Source organism: Bufo bufo, chromosome 1 (genome assembly GCF_905171765.1).
Source record: "Bufo bufo chromosome 1, aBufBuf1.1, whole genome shotgun sequence".
In the NCBI taxonomy this organism is placed as follows: domain Eukaryota; kingdom Metazoa; phylum Chordata; class Amphibia; order Anura; family Bufonidae; genus Bufo; species Bufo bufo.
In genome coordinates, this window is record NC_053389.1 from 283,129,968 (window position 1) to 283,148,204 (window position 18,237).

The following is an 18,237-nucleotide window of genomic DNA, read 5'->3' on the forward strand; positions in this document are numbered from 1 at the left end:
AACTGCAAAGAAAAAGGGGGTCAGTCAGCACATCCCAATGCACAGGGGCACGTTGCTATGGCTGAAAACAACACTGTAAAACAAAACATGCAACAGCTCTCTGCAAACCAAAATAAAGTACAAAAATGCATAATAATTGCTAATGCTATACTTATAAATTAAAGATGCTTATTTTTCTTAAATCACTCCCTACACTGTCTGTCCCTTCCCTCAGCACAGCTCTCCCCGACTAAGAATTAGCCGAACATGCGTCATTGGGTGCTATATAGCACCCGATGATGCGTTCCGGCGAGCCAATCACTGTAATGCCAGCAGCCAACATGGCTATGGCATTACAGTGAGGGCAGTACTGACCTGCATGTTTATTGGCTGCGTAGCAGATGAGACTCGAGCATTGTGCTCAAGCACATGTGGTATTCGGCCGAATACCGCCATGTGCCAAGCATCGAGATGCTCGAGCCGTACAGGTGTTCGGCTGAGCATGCTCGATCATTACTAGTGACTGATGAACGTGGCTGGTCTAGGAAGGCTCATGGAGTGCCGCAGCCTCTTCACCCAACTGATCTGTGGTGGTCCCAGGAGTCAGACCCTTGCCGATCTCATCTATCCTGAAGAATCCTGGAAAACTCCTTTAAATTATACTGTCTGCCATGCTAGAAAGTCTAGTCAGAGAGGACATTAATTTTGTTGGAAATATCTCTCAAAGTACATGCAGATTTCCTTTGCCATGTATATGCACATTTTTCACATACTGTACTTGTGTATTCTGGATTTCATTGTGTTTTTAGAATCCACAATACCTAGGTAATTAGCCTGATGTGTACAGTATATTCTATATTTTACCCTTGACTGATGTTGTCTTTTTGAGTTTTTTTACAGAGTAACGAGGGTTTTCTGATAAATGTTTAACTTTTATCGAGGATTAAATCCTTTACATTCGTGCAAAAAATTATGCTGCATCAGAATAACCGCTGTTCTCACCCCCCTATTAAGCTGCTATCCACACACCGCCTTGTGCTTGCTCTTTACAGATAGCAAAATGTTTAATCCAAAGACCAAATTTAGCCCGTACATTGCCTTTCCTAGGCATCTTGATTGAAGTAAGAATATTGGCCTGTTTGAGCTGTGGATTTGCAAGTTTAAACCATCTCTCAGTGGCAGGTGCTTGCAGTGAGATAAGGGAATGTGTGTGCGCAGTCGTGTGTTGGTGAGTGGGATAATAGATGCATTAACATATATAATGTTGCTGAATTAAAGTGACAGCGCTCCGCTGATGCCAGTTACCTATTATTATTCGTGCAAGTGGGTGATTTGCAAATGCAATAATTTGTATAGAAATGTTTATATCGAATCAAATGGGTTAAAAATGATGATGGTTACAGTAGACTGTCCATGTTTGGTTTTCATGTAGCAGCTAACCCTAAAGAGCTTGCTTACATAAAAGGGTTTGTACAGATAGAAACAATTGGCTCCAATTGGGACTTAGTTGCAATTCCAGACACAACCTGTGGACAAATGTGGTGCTGTTTTTATAAGAAAGCAGCCATATGATTTAAAGTCTACTTCTAATATTCCCCCCCCCAAAAATTTTGATGGTACATTTTCCATGAAAGTCATACAGATTCAGTATATCACTCATTTTATAATCAATACGAGCCATGAACAAGACCCTTCACATGGCTGCTTCAGCAGGTTCCTGCATCCCCGATTGATCGGGAGGACCTACCCACTGGGATTTTATTTATTTTATTTTTTTATCACAAAAATCAATAGCCCTCAAGAAAAACATTTCTCAAACTATAATGCTTAAAAATGTTTAAAAAAAACAAGGATTTTATGGCGCACACTGCATATGTAAATGACCCAGCTCCTTGCAGGTTTTGTGTCTGAACTTCATGGAAAGTAGCTCCCATCAAGCAAGGCGGTATACTGTGTAAAAACAGAGGAGGATATAGGGGGTCATTTATTATCCAGAAATACTCCTATATTAGGTGTACAGTCGTGGCCAAAAGTTTTGAGAATGACACAAATATTAGTTTTCACAAAGTTTGCTGCTAAACTGCTTTTAGATCTTTGTTTCAGTTGTTTCTGTGATGTAGTGAAATATAATTACACACACTTCATACGTTTCAAAGGCTTTTATCGACAATTACATGACATTTATGCAAAGAGTCAGTATTTGCAGTGTTGGCCCTTCTTTTTCAGGACCTCTGCAATTCGACTGGGCATGCTCTCAATCAACTTCTGGGCCAAATTCTGACTGATAGCAACCCATTCTTTCATAATCACTTCTTGGAGTTTGTCAGAATTAGTGGGTTTTTGTTTGTCCACCCGCCTCTTGAGGACTGACCACAAGTTCTCAATGGGATTAAGATCTGGGGAGTTTCCAGGCCATGGACCCAAAATGTCAACGTTTTGGTCCCCGAGCCACTTAGTTATCACTTTTGCCTTATGGCACGGTGCTCCATCGTGCTGGAAAATGCATTGTTCTTCACCAAACTGTTGTTGGATTGTTGGAAGAAGTTGCTGTTGGAGGGTGTTTTGGTACCATTCTTTATTCATGGCTGTGTTTTTGGGCAAAATTGTGAGTGAGCCCACTCCCTTGGATGAGAAGCAACACCACACATGAATGGTCTCAGGATGCTTTACTGTTGGCAACACACAGGACTGATGGTAGCGCTCACCTTTTCTTCTCCGGACAAGCCTTTTTCCAGATGCCCCAAACAATCGGAAAGAGGCTTCATCGGAGAATATGACTTTGCCCCAGTCCTCAGCAGTCCATTCACCATACTTTCTGCAAAAAAATCAATCTTTCCCTGATGTTTTTTTTGGAGAGAAGTGGCTTCTTTGCTGCCCTTCTTGACACCAGGCCATCTTCCAAAAGTCTTCGCCTCACTGTGCGTGCAGATGCGCTCACACCTGCCTGCTGCCATTCCTGAGCAAGCTCTGCACTGGTGGCACTCCGATCTCGCAGCTGAATCCTCTTTAGGAGACGATCCTGGCGCTTGCTGGACTTTCTTGGACGCCCTGAAGCCTTCTTAACAAGAATTGAACCTCTTTCCTTGAAGTTCTTGATGATCCTATAAATTGTTGATTGAGGTGCAATCTTAGTAGCCACAATATCCTTGCCTGTGAAGCCATTTTTATGCAAAGCAATGATGGCTGCACGCGTTTCTTTGCAGGTCACCATGGTTAACAATGGAAGAACAATAATTTCAAGCATCACCCTCCTTTTAACATGTCAAGTCTGCCATTTTAACCCAATCAGCCTGACATAATGATCTCCAGCCTTGTGCTCATCAACATTCTCACCTGAGTTAACAAGACGATTACTGAAATGATCTCAGCAGGTCCTTTAATGACAGCAATGAAATGCAGTGGAAAGGTTTTTTTGGGATTAAGTTAATTTTCATGGCAAACAAGAACTATGCAATTCATCTGATCACTCTTCATAACATTCTGGAGTATATGCAAATTGCTATTATAAAAACTTAAGCAGCAACTTTTCCAATTTCCAATATTTATGTAATTCTCAAAACTTTTGGCCACGACTGTACAGTTGTGTTAAAATAATAGCAGTGTGTTTAAAAAAGTGAATAAAGCTCAAAATCCTTCTAATAGCTTTTATTTCCACACACACAAATGCATTGGGAACACTACACATTCTATTCCAAATCAAATCATGAAGAAAAATATAATCAAATTTGTGTTGTTCCTCTAAATTTTTTTTAAGAAAAGTGAATATTAGACTGTTCAAAAAAATAGCAGTGTTTGTATTCTTTTTTACAAACTCAAACATTCACTATATAAACTGAAAAATGTTTGAAGATTTTGCTTTCCTTTGAATCACTTAACTACTATTTAGTTGTATAACCACTGTTTCTGAGAACTGCTGTACAACTGTGTTGCATGGAGTCAACAAACTTCTGGCACCTGTGAACAGGTATTCCAGGCCAGGATGATTGGACTACATTCCATTGTTCTTCTCTACTTCTTGGTTTTGCCTCAGAAACTGCATTTTTTATGTCACCCCACAAGTTTTCTATTGGATTAAGATCCGGGGATTGGGCTGACCACTCCATAACGTCAATCTTGTTGGTCTGGAACCAAGATGTTGCACATTTAGTGGTGTGTTTGGGGGTCATTGTCTTGTGGAACACCCATTTCAAGGGCATTTCCTCTTCAGCATAAGGCAGCATGACCTCTTAAAGTATTCTAATTTATTCAAACTGATCCATGATCCCTGGTATGCGATAAATAGGCCCAACACCTTAGTATGAGAAACATCCACATATCATGATGCTTGCGCCACCATGCTTCACTGTCTTCATAGTGTACTGTGGCTTGAATTCAGTGTTTGGGGGTCATCTGACAAACAGTCTCCAGCCACTAGACCCAAAAAGAACAATCTTACTTTCATCAGTCCACAAAATGTCTCTTTAGGCCAGTCAATCTGCTCTTTGGCAAATTGTAACCTCTTCAGTCAGTCTTTTTTTCAACAGTGGGACTTTGCGGGGGCTTCTTGCAGATAGCTTGGCTTCACATAGGCGTCTTCTAATTGTAACAGTACTCACAGGTAACTTTAGACCTTCTTTGATCTTCCTGGAGCTGATTGTTGGCTGAGTCCTTGCCATTTTGGCTATTCTTCTATCCATTCGAATGGTAGTTTTTCGCTTTCTTCCACGTCTTTAAGGTTTTGGTTGCCATTTTAAAGCATTTGCGATCATTTTAGCTGAGCAGCCTATCATTTTCTGCACTTATTTATATGTTTTCCTCTCTCCAATCAAATTTTTAATCAAGGTACACTGTTCTTCTGAACTATGTCTGGAACGACCCAATTTCCTCAGAATTTCTTGGCAACTTTTCTATTGGTTGCTAGGGATGTTGCTAAGCTGTGATAAAGCCTTCTCATTGGCCCACAAGCTAGAAGAAGGGAGGGATAATCACCTGATGTGTACTGTGTTAACCACCTCCCGTCCGCCCATAGGATATAAACGTCTGGGAGGTGGATCTCTATTTCTGAATGGACGTTCCAGAACGTCCGTTCAGAAACTGCAGCTGCACGCTAATCGTGCAGCTGCTGATCGGGTTGCCCGCTGTCAGTGACAGCAGGACAACCCAGAGAGAAGGCAGGGACAGTGCCCAGGTGTTGTCCCTGCGTTCTGGATCGCTGCATACACAGCGCTCGCCGAGCGCTGTGTATGCAGAGCAGGAAGCGCTATGCGCTTCCTGTTCCAGTCCGGCGATCATGTGACCGCCGTGACCGGAGAGTGCAGGAGCTGTGTGAGGTCTTTCAGAGACCTCGATCAGCCCTGCACTGAGGCTGTACAGCGCAGAATTATGCTGTACAGCCTCTCTGGGGGGTGCATTTCTCCTGTAACTGGGGCTACTATGTCAGCCCCAGTTACAGGAGAAATCAACAGTGAAAAAAAAAAGAAAAAGTGAAGTAAATGTCCCCCAGAGTTCTTGTATGACTTTATGGGGGACGAAAAGTGTAAAATAAAAAATAAAATAAAAAAAAGGTTTCACATGTAAAAAAAAAAATTCCCCAAGTAAGGAATAAAAAAAAATGTTAAAAATAGAAAAAAATAAATAAAATAGACATATTTGGTATTGCCGTGTCCGTAAAAACCAGCTCTATAAAAATATCACATGACCTAACCCCTCGGATGAACACCGTAAAAAAAAAAAAAATGTGTCAAAACAAGCAATTTTTGTCACCTTACATCACAAAAAGTGCAACACCAAGTGATCAAAAATGCGTATGTCCCACAAAATGGTACCAATAAAACCGTCACCTCATCCCGCAAAAAATGAGCCCCTACATAAGAAAATCTCTCAAAAAATAAAAAAACTATAGCTCTTAGAACATGGAGACACTAAAACATCATTTTTTTGGTTTCAAAAATGCTATTATTGTGTTAAAGTGAAACAAATAAAAAAAAGTATACATATTAGGTATTGCCGCGTCCGTAAAAAACAGCTCTATAAAAATATCACATGACCTAACCCCTCGGGTGAACACCGTAAAAAAAAAAAAAAAAACTGTGTCAAAACACAAAATGGTACCAATAATTCCGTCACCTCATCCTGCAAGAAATGAGCCCCTACATAAGAAAATCTCTCAAAAAATAAAAAAAACTATAGCTCTCAGAACATGGACACATTAAAACATAATTTTTTTGTTTCAAAAATTCTATTATTGTGTAAAACTTTAATAAATAAGAAAAAGTATACATATTAGGTCCGTAACAATCTGCTCTATAAAAATGTCACTTGACTGAACCCCTCAGGTGAACGCTGTAAAAATAAATAAATAGAAACTGTGCTAAAACAACCAATTTTTTGGTCACCTTGCCCCATAAAGTGTTATAATGAATGATCAAAAAATCATATGTACCCAAAAATAGTAGCAATTAAACTAGCACCTTATCCCCTAGTTTCCAAAATGGGATCACTTCTTGGGAGTTTCTACTGTAAGGGTACATCAGGGGGCTTCAAATGGGACATGGCATCTAAAAACCATGTGGAGTTCCTTTTCTTCTGCGCCCTGCCGTGTGCCCATACAGCAAGTTTATGACCACATGTGGGGTGTTTCTGTAAACCGCAGAATCTGGGTAATAAATATTGAGTTTTGTTTGGCTGTTAACCATCGATGTGTTAAAGAAAAAATTTGATTCAAATGGAAAATCTGCCAAAAAAGTGAAATTTTTTAATTTGATCTCCATTTTCCTTTAATTCTTGTGGAACGCCTAAAGGGTTAACAAAGTTTGTAAAATCGGTTTTAAGTAACTTGAGGGGTGTAGTTACTACAATGGGGTCATTTATGGGGGTATCCACTATGTAGGCCCCACAAATTGTTTTCACACCTGAACTGGTCCTTAAAAAGTGGGTTTTGGCAATTTTCTTAAAAATTTGAAGAATTGCTTCTAAACTTCTAAGCCTTCTAACGTCCTAAAAAAATAAAATGACATTTCAAAAATGATGCCAACATTTCTGTTTTAAAAGGAGAGAAATTGAAATTTAGAAAATTGCAAATTTTTCCAAATTTTTGGGATTTTTTCATAAATAAAGGTGAAATATTTTGACTCAATTTTATGACTATCATGAAGTACAATGTGTCATGAGAAAACAATCTCTGAATGACTTGGATAAGTAAAGGCGTTCCAAAGTTATTACCACATAAAATGAGATATGTCAGTTTTGCAAAATTAGGCCTGGTCAGGAAGGTGGCAAATGGCCCAGATGGCAAGTGGTTAAAAAAAACAACTAATATTCGTCATTACGAATATATAGCACTATATTCTAAATATTTGAAAATTCTCAAAGTGCCGATATTCACGATAAAAATTCGTAATACGAATATCCACGCTCAACACTAATCCGTCCTGAACGGTGATGTGAACGAAGCTTAAGCCAGCTTGGAAGCTGTCTTACATTTAGAACTGGCGCTGGATGCGCCGAAGTTATGTAGGGGCAACGCATCTTCATAACTTCGACAGATCCACCGCGTGATATAGTAGTTATTAAGACCAGCGTCTAAAATGCCGGTCTTAATAAATGACCCCCATAATTTTTATATATCGTTACATTGATGACTATTTATCATTATATAAATATTATATATGTTGTTTTTAGTCTTACAAAGTATGCTGCCAGGCATTAGAGATTACTCTTCCAGAGTTCAGACTGAACTACATTTGTGGTCGTGGCTACCTGTGAACGAATCGGTGAAACATGCCTAACCCCGGACCCTACACCGGCTGACTTGTGCCTGGAACCAGGTACGCGGGTAGGCCTAAAAGGGGGCATACCCTAATGAGGACAACAGAGAAAAGGGGTGGGAGGGTGGGGCACGAGAGGGACGCATGCCGGGGAAAGGGAGCCGGTGAATAAATGGGGTAGACGCCCCTCCCACAAATGCAGGCTGAACCTCAGCCTTCCTAATTTGTGGTCGTGGCTACCTGTGAACAAATCGGGGAATCATGCCTAACCCCGGACCCCACACTGGCTGACTTGTGCCTGGAGCCAGGTACGCGGGTAGGCCTAAGGGTACTTTCACACTTGCGTTGTTTGATTCTGGCAGGCAGTTCCTGATCAGTCTGAAAAATGCCTGATCAGTCAGAAAAATGCATTGCAATACCGGATCCGTTTTTCCGGTGTCATCAGGCAAAACGGATCCGGCATTTATTTTTTTCTCATTTTTAAAGGTCTGCGCATGCGGCATTCCGGCACTAATACATTCCTATGGAAAAAAATGCCGGATCCGGCATTCAGGCAAGTCTTCAGTTTTTTTCGCCGGAGATAAAACCTTAGCATGCTACGGTTTTCTCTTTTGCCTGATCAGTCAAAATGACTGAACTGAAGACATCCTGATGCATCCTTAACGGATTACTCTCCATTCAGAATGCATGGGGATATGTCTGATCAGTTCTTTTCCGGTATAGAGCCCCTGTGATGGAACTCTATGCCGGAAAAGAAAAACGCTAATGTGAAAGTAGCCTAAAAGGGGGCAAAAAGGAAACGAGGAGACCAGGATTAAGGTGAACGACTTTAATCATAATCAGAGAGCGAGAGTACAAAATGTGGGGATTTGGAATGTACCTCACGAAGCAGGAGAAACGCCAACGCCCAATTTTTTGATGATATGTGCCGGGATCTTATTCCTGGAAGCTGCCGAAGCTGCCCCAATACGAAAGGAATGTCCGGAAATGACTTGTGGATTAATAACCTAGGCCCGAGGCCAGGGCCTGGATGTGTGAAATGAATTGGGCAGAAGTGAGAGGTCCATTGTGGTAAGGCGTGGTGCGTCATGTAAAAGTGGTGCGTCATATAAAAGTGACATGAGTTGCTTAAAGGGACACTGACAGGCCCAATAAGCATATTTTGCTATATATATGACTGCACAGGTCTTCTAATGTGTATTAAAATCGTATAAGTATACCCCCTGTCCACCTTATAAATACAGTAAACTGATGTTTTATAACCTGATAGAATCGTCTTCTTTCTGCCCAAGGGGCAGCGTTTCAGCTTCACTTGCGCCCAGCCAGCCGCCCCCAACCGCCGTTTTGAAGCACCGTCCAGCTTATCAATATTCATTTCGCTGTGCGGCTTCTGCTGTCCCCGATGTCTTTGAGAGCAGCGCTCTGAAGCGCTGCTCAGAAGAGTGCCTGGCCCAGAACGCAGAGGCTGAAGCGGCCTCTAAGAAGCAGAGGGGACGCAGGCGCAATGTGATCCCGGCCAGTGAGGGTGCCGGGCGCATGCGCTGAAGATGAAATGGAGTCCGATGCCCATAGCTTTGTATTGGGCATGCGCCGGATCTCGTAACGTCGGGTACAGCAGAAGCCGCACAGCGAAGTGAATATTGATGAGCTGGGCGGCGCTTCAAAATGGCGGTTGGGGGCGGCTGGCTGGGCGCAAGTGAAGCTGAAACGCCGCCCCTTGGGCAGAAAGAAGACGATTCTATCAGGTTATAAAACATCAGTTTACTGTATTTATAAGGTGGACAGGGGGTATACTTATACGATATTAATACACATTAGAAGACCTGTGCAGTCATATATATAGCTAAATATGCTTATTGGGCCTGTCAGTGTCCCTTTAAGGACCTGAACCGGACACCAAGCATTGGAAGTTTTGAAGAATCTAACTTCAGTCGGTGGGCCAGACTGACTTGTTTTTGTGGAAAGCAACCTGAGGATGAAATGGTCATTGCACCAAACCAACTGCTGTTTTTGCAAGCTGTTGTGCCTAGGGGAACTGCAGGTAAACTCGCCTGGCCTGAGTAAGCCATAATAGCAACGTGCCCCTGCGCATTGGGATGTGCTGACTGACCACCCTTTTTCTTTGCAGTTTGTACTGGAGGTGTGGCTGACACCTCAGTCGTGCACTCCTGCCCCATAGGCTGATTTTAATTAGTGGGAGTATATAACTTGGCCTGCTCTCCCTCATTCACTGGAAGCCATTTGGCACCAGGAGAGATATAGTTGTGGACTCTCATTGCATTCTTTGGTGGCCATTTGGCGCCAGGAGTGGTGTGGAGTGGGCCCGGCATGCATGTTGGTACCTGCATTCCTTGGATATAATGGAGGCCATTTTGGCACCAAAGATGACAGAAATTGAAGCAGGCCCAGCATGCATGTGGAACCTACACTCCCTGAGTTGTATGGTAGCCGTCATGGCACATAACAGGTAGAATTTAGTGTTAGGAACCCATCTTACAGAGATCGCCTTGACGTGCGGCAGACGGGCTCAAATAATTTTGTACAAAATGATTTGTCAAGCATCTCTAATTTATAAGTATAGCACTAGCAATTATTATGCATTTTTGTACTTTATTTGGTTTGCAGAGAGCTGTTGCATTGCATGTTTTGTTTTACATAAAATCTGAGGTACATGGCAGCTTTAAAACCGTACTGGTGAAGGGCCCAAAAGGGTTACCATCGAAGGCAGATGATCATTTCCTGAACATTTCACCAGATACGGGCTGCCTGCGGGAAGGGGGGTCCTCCCTGCTTTTCTGGATTCCTCAAAGTGTGGCCTTGATTACCTGCATGGAAAATATGGAACCCCAGCCTGGGTTGCGGAGCATGGAGTAGTGTTGGATGCCTGCCAAGTATAACTTAATGGTATTGTATGACAGCCTGAGCTGGAAATGACAGTGGGCGATGAAGGCCATAATGTAGGAGATGTCGTCTAGGCCACCCTGAGGGTGGATCCTGGAGAATTCCATTATAAATTTTCAGACCGGCTTGGTAATTCCTGGCGGTATTGGGAGAAAGGGATTGTTGCACTAGGTTCCTTGCTGACGAAATGAGGCAGTTCAGTCCATGACCAGGGAACTGAAGGCTAGGGCTGGACATCCCGTGGTGTCTGCTTCGGGCATCACCCGAAAGAAGAGGGGGAAATTAAACCGGGACAAGGCATCTGCTGCTATGTTCCTAGACCCTTGAATATGACTGCAGAATATGTGGAAAATGAAAGATAAAGAGAGCCATACCAGCCTGCGAAGCAGGGACATAATTTTCTGAGGCTTGGTCCTACCTTTTATGATAATGTCGACCAAGGCTTGGTTGTCAGTGGCAAAAATCACTGGGGCGTTGGCCCAGTGCTGTCCCCAAGCTTGGGCTGCTGCGACAATAGGGTAAAGCTCTAGGAGTGAGGAAGTGTTTAGGATTTCAGCACCTGACAAGACTTCCGCGGGACACTGACCAGCCATCCAATGGGACCCAAAGATGGCCGCGAACCGGGGATGGCGGGAAGCGGCGGCATCGGAGAAAACGGTAGGAGATGAATGGCTCAAAGAGGGAACGAAAAGTGAAATACCGTTCCACCAGGAAAGGAACAATCTCCACATGGCCAGGTCCGCCATTGCATGGCTGTCCAGGCGGATGATGCTGTCCTGGTCAGTTGCTGATGGAAGTAAATGAAGCAGACGTGAAAGCCCTGCCCTGAGGCATGATCCTGGAGGCAAAATTGAGCCGACCCAATAAAGATTGGAGTTCAACCTTGGTGAGGAAGCCGAAGGATGCAGCTTTAGAAATGACCTTGCGACAATTGACTAGCTTCTCTTCGGGAAGGCTGGCTTCCATCCGAATGGAATCCAGGATGATGCAGAGGAACGTTACCCTAGTGGCGGGACCCTCGGTCTTTGCATGTGCAACAGGAACCTGTAATTGCGAAAAAATTTGAAGCAGAGTCGCCAAATTTGCTGATTTGCCATGCGGGTTCTCGATGATCAAGAAGTCATCAAGATAATGAATGACCGTCGGCAAACCGCCATGATGGACCAGAATCCAGTGCAGAGCCTCGGCAAACTTCTCGAATAACCAAGAAATTTGCCTTTTTTAGAACCAAAAGTGAGCCTGTTGGCAAAATAGTAACGATCGGCCCAGTTAATGCCGTAGTACTGCCACAACTGTGGCCGGATAGGAAGAAGCTTGAAGGCATAGGCGATATCTGCCTTTGCCAGCCAAGTACCTCTGCCGAATAATAAGATGGATTGTATGGCTAGGTCGATAGAGGAGTACTGCATGGAGAACTCCTCCGACAGAATGAGTGAATTGAGACTGGGTATTATGGAAGCATGAGGAGCAGAAAGGTCATAAATTAAGAGTTTTTTATTGGATGATTTTTTGGTGACTAAACCAATTGTGTTTATAGGCCAGGAATGAAAAGGAATTACAGCGAAGGGGCCAATGAGAAAACCCGTCTTAACTTCCGACTGGAGCAATTCCTCTACCAAAACTTTGTGGCGTTCCTGTTGGTGGGCTTCACGGAGGGCTTCCACACAGGACTTGTCACCCTTCCGCAGACCTCTTGGGAAGGCGGTAACTTACTCTGTGGCGGAGAGTAAGTTACCGCCTTCCCAAGAGGTCTGCGGAAGGGTGACAAGTCCTGTGTGGAAGCCCTCCGTGAAGCCCACCAACAGGAACGCCACAAAGTTTTGGTCATGGTGGTACTGTAGTAGAGCTGCAAGCAGGTCCACGTTGATGTCAGTTAGTCAGAACTGCTTTGTAGACCTTTTGGAACAGGTGGAACGTGGGTGAGCCCTGAAACACAAAGAACACACATGAAGTGCTCTGCAGCCACTGAAGGAGCACCCGCCCGCATTGGAATTATTGCAAACCTGGCTCTTGCCCAGATATACGATGGGTCGAACTAGCTTATCAACTGAAGGTGTGTTCAGCTGGGGCCCGGAGGGTCCGGGTAATGACCTGTCCTGATTGGAGTTAGCGGTGTTTGGGCACCATTCCGAAGAATGGAAAATTGACTGGCACACCGTTCAGGTAGGGGCTCTAAGACCTGCGAAGTGGCGGCAGAACAGCTCCATGTCAATATTAGTCCAGTTGGTGACAAACTGGAATGGAGCTAGTGCTGCCGCCGCCTTCGCAGAGAAGGAGCGTTGATAATCGTAGAAGGCTGAGCCGCCGTACTTGTGGCCCAAGTCCGTGACCTGATACAGGTAGGTGTCCAACTCCTCACTCCTTTCTGGTTGGGCGGTACAAATAACATCCCTAAATAAACTGAAGGCAAGCACGAACTCCGGGATGGATAGCTTCCTATTCAGGCGGGCATCCTTGGCCTTAAGGACTACAGAAACATCGCCACAGTTGATGACCCTGCTCTCGGGGACTTCCTGAGAGGCAATGAGGATGGATGCCAAGTTGACGTCCTTCTCTGCCAGAATATCTTTTTTAATGCTTTAGGGAATGAAATGGGAGGGGGCCACCTGGGGACTGGGCCTGAAAATACCTGGCAAAAAGCAATGAGAAGTAGAAAGAGCAGCTGGGGGTGCCGGCACTTGGGGAATCGCTGGGGCCCGAGACTCCAGTTCCGCAACCCTGGATTGGATATCAGCCACCGAATTGACCAGGGAATTAATGGTGGACTGCAGTTGGGATAGCGAGAGTTGAATGGATGAGAGCCTGTTCAGCTCCGCGATCAACTTTGGAATAGTCCAGTTCCTGAGAGACATAGCGCTGGCCTGGCCTGAAACCAAAGTTTCAGGGACTGACATATTGTCGTCTATATCTGAAGCTTGAGACATGCTTGACCCGAAGGATGCAGCTGCGAATGCCGGCGAAAGCGCCTTGGTGATGAACAGTAGCCATGCGAGGAGAAACAGTGCGGGGCCTGAGCGTGCCAGACTATTAAACAGCGAGATGAGACGGAACCTGAGCATGCCAGATGACTAGATAAAAGATAGCATGAGCCTGAACGGGCCAGGCGACCAGTGATGAAGCGAAGCCTGAGCGTACCAGGCAACCAGACAGAGACTAGACAGGAAATGAGACAGAGAGACAAAACGGAAACTGGGTGTGCCAGGCGGACAGAAAACATGAAACAAAGCCTGAGCATATCAGGTGAGACAGCGTGACGAGACAAAACCTGGGCGTACCAGGTAAACAGGCAGAGACGCAAGACAAAACCTGGGCGTACCAGGCGACCAGTAATGAGACAAAGCCTGGGCGTACCAGGCGACCAGAGACTAAACGAAGCCTGGGTGAACCAGGCAGCCAGAAAGAATGACAAACAGGAACCTGTGCGTGTGGGGAGAACAAGAAAACAAACAAAGCCTGAGCGGAACGGTGACCAGACAGCGTGACGAGACGAAACTTGGGCATACCAGGTGGAAAAGCAAGCGGACGAGACAAGCCTGAGCGGACCAGGCAACAACTGACGACACGAGCCCTGGGCGTACCAGGCGACCAGACAACGTAACAAGACGATGGCAGAGCATGCCAGGTGAACCAAGGACGAAAAGATGAAACGTAAGCATGCAAGGTGAACCAAAAACAAGACAAGCCTGAGCGTATCAGGGGACCAGAAAGATGACGAGGCGGAACCTGGGCGTACCAGGCAACCAGCCAAAACAATAGATGAAGCCTGAGCGTGCCAGGCGGCTATTGACAAGATGAGCCAGAGCGTATCAGGCAACCACCGTGGAAAGACATGGAAGTAAGGGGGAGAAATAGAAACTTTTATTTATTTTTTTAAATAAAACAAGACAAGTGGAGCAGTGACGAAAAAACACAGGAGGGGGGTGAGAAACAAGACAGGCCAAGTGGTAAGGAAAAAACACTAAATGGGGTGAGGAGAGAAGAACGGAATGAGGAAGAGATGAAGACTTAAAGAAAAACTAAACAGGCACATAAATAAGATTTTTGAAAACATTTTTTAGACTCTAGGTGAAGCCGAGGCTAACGAATCCACCAGGATATGCAGGGTCGGCCCTGACCTTAAAACAATCTACCCTGGGGGCACAGGGCCAGCCCCGCTTTTTTTGATAGAAACTCTGTAAGCTGCAGAACATCTCATATGGAAAAGGCACTGGTGTCCTCTGCAGTGCATCTCATAAGCTGCAGAGCATCTCACCAGTGAAAGAAGCAGAGTGTCTCATGTGGACAGGACACCAGTGTAGCCTGCAGAGCATCTCACAGGGACCTGGCACCTCTGTAAGTTGCAGAGCATCTCATGAGCTCAGGACATCTGTGTAGCAGAAGCAGAAGCAGCAGCTGGCAGTGTGATTTAACGTGGTGACATCCGTCAAACAAAAAAAAAAAAAACACTTCCTTTACCCTTGCCCATGCTGCAGCCGACCAGAACAGGAGCAACCAGAGTTGGGAGACCTTCAGTGTGGCACGGTAAGCGACAGAAGACGCCCGACGGGCGCGCTCCTGCCGGCTGCTAGGTCGGCTGTAGCAGGGGCGAGCATGTCGGTGCATTCCGCGGTGGAACGCACACTACGAGCGGAGGCACAAACCCCGGCAGTGAGAGAAGTGGGTAGGTAGGGGGCCGCAGGCAGCGCGACCAAGCCCAAGAGGTAAGCGGTGGGGAAGAAAATGCGGAGCGGGGGGGGGGAAGAACCGGCCACTTACCCCTGATGAACGGCGTGTTCTGGCGGCAGAAAGACAGCGGCGATAGCCGGAATGGCCACAGAGGGAGACGAAGAGGCGGCTCCTCATACCCCGGAAGGACGAGAGGGACGCGTGACGGGGAAAGGGAGCCGGTGAATAAATGGGTCAGACGCCCCTCCCACAAATGCAGGCTGAACCTCAGCCTTCCTAATATGTAGAAGACCCGAGTGTGGGAGTCAGCTAATTTACATATGCTGTATGTGCCATAAAAAACACTGTTAGGCCCCTTTCACACGAGCGAGGGGGGGGGGGGAACCGGCCACTTACCCCTGATGAATGGCGTGTTCTGGCGGCAGAAAGACAGCGGCGATAGCCGGAATGGCCACAGAGGGAGACGAAGAGGCGCCTCCTCCTACCCCGGAAGGACGAGAGGGACGCGTGTCGGGGAAAGGGAGCTGGTGAATAAATGGGGCAGACGCCCCTCCCACAAATGCAGGCTGAACCTCAGCCTTCCTAATATGTAGAAGACCCGACTGTGGGGAGTCAGCTAATTTACATATGCTGTATGTGCCATAAAAAACACTGTTAGGCCCCTTTCACACGAGCGAGTTTTCCGCGTGGGTGCAATGTGTGACGTGAACGCATAGCACCCGCACTGAATCCTAACTCTGTGTACATGAGCATTATTTTTCACGCATCAGTTCTGCGTTGCGTGAAAAACGCAGCATATTTTATATTTTGCGTTTTTCACGGAGCCCTGGCCCCATAGAAGTCAATGGGGCTTCAGTGAAAAACGCATTGCATCAGGAAGAAAGTGCGGATGCAATGCGTTTTTCACTGATGGTTGCTAAGAGATGTTGTCCGTATGGTTAATGTGAAAAGGACCTTATGGTTATAATTTGGATTTTTTGGATGGCTATTTATTTTTATAAAAAAAACACCTCCAAAATAGGTCCTATTTAACCCCTACAGTACCAGGCCCCTTTTCACCTTAAGGACCAGGCTGATTTTTGCAAATATGACATGTGTCACTATTTGTGGTAATTACTTTGGAAAGCTTTTTCTCGTGACACTTTGTATTTTATGTTAGGCTCGGTTCACACGGGCGTGTCCGGATTAGGTCCGGATGCATCCCAGTGTATTGCGGCAAACCCGCGCGAGTAGGTACGCAATTGCAGTCAGTTTTGACTGCGATTGCGTTCCGATGTTCAGTTTTTATCGCGCGGGTGCGATGCGTTTTGCACGCGCGTGATAAAAAACTGAATGTGGTACCCAGACCCGAACTTCTTCACAGAAGTTCAGGTTTGGGTTAGTTGTAGTGTAGATTGTATTATTTCCCCTTATAACATGGCTATAAGGGAAAATAATAGCATTCTGAATACAGAATACATAGTACAATAGGGCTGGAGGGGTAAAAAAAATTAACTCACCTTCTCCTCTTGTTCGCGTAGTTCCCGGTCTCTTCTTTACTTCTTTAATGATGAACTACCGGCTAGGACCTGTGGTGACGTCAGATCACATGCTCCAATCACATGGTCCATCACCACGGTGATGGACCATGTGATTGGAGCATGTGATCTGACGTCACCAAAGGTCCTTTAGCCGACAGCTCATTAGAAGAGACCAGGAACTACGCGATCAAGAGGAGAAGGTGAGTTAATTTTTTTTTTTTTAACCCCTCCAGCCCTATTGTACTAAGCATTCTGTATTCAGAATGCTATTATTTTCCCTTATAACCATGTTATAAGGGGAAATAATACAGTGAATAGACTGTCACCTAGCAACCGTGCGTGAAAATCGCACCGCATCCGCACTTGCTTGCGGATGCTTGCGATTTTCACGCAACCCCATTCACTTCTATGGGGCTTGCGTTGCGTGAAAAACGCAGAATATAGAGCATGCTGCGATTTTCACGCAACGCACAAGTGATGCGTGAAAATCACCGCTCATCTGAACAGCCCCATTGAAATGAATGGGTCGGGATTCAGTGCGGGTGCAATACGTTCACCTACCGCATTGCACCCGCGCGGAAATCTCGCCCGTGTGAACGCAGCCTTAGTGATAAATTTGAGTCAATATGTTTTACCTTCATTTATTAAAAAAACCAAAAATTTGAGAAAACTTGGAAAAATTCACTATTTTCTAAATATGAATTTCTCTGCTTTCATGGCAGATAGTGATACCTCACAAAATAGTTATTACTTTACATTTTCCATATGTCTACTTTATGTTGCCATTATTTAGTAAATGTTATTAAATTTTTTAGGACGTTAGAATCATTTTTTTAAGCACTAATTCAGTTATAAAGTGATTTTTGAGGGGCTTACATAATGGAAACCACCCATAAATGACCCCATTTTAGAAACTATACCCCTCAAATTATTCAAAACTGATGTTACAAACATTGTTAACACTTGAGGTGTTCCACAAGAATTAAAGAAAAATGAAGGTGAAATTGAAAAAATGTCATTTTTTGTAGATTCTTTTTATGTTAATTTTTTTTTCTTTCAACACATCAAGGGTTAACAGCAAAATAAACCTCAATATACAATACTCTGTTTTTGCAATTTACCCAATATGTGGTAGTAAACTGCTGTTGGGGTATGGTCAGAAGGAAAGGAGCACCATATGGTTTTTGGAGGCAGATTTTGCTACAATGGTTTTTGGGCACCATTTTGTATTTGAAGAGACCCTGACATACCTCTACAGTGGAAACCCTCAAAAAATGACCCCATTTTGGAAACTACACCCCTCAAAGAATATATTAAGAGGTGTACTGAGCACTTTAACCCCATAAGCATTTTACAGAATTTGGAAACACTAGGCTGTGAAAATGAAAAGTTTCATTTCTCCAAATTTTTCATTTTCACAAGGGGTA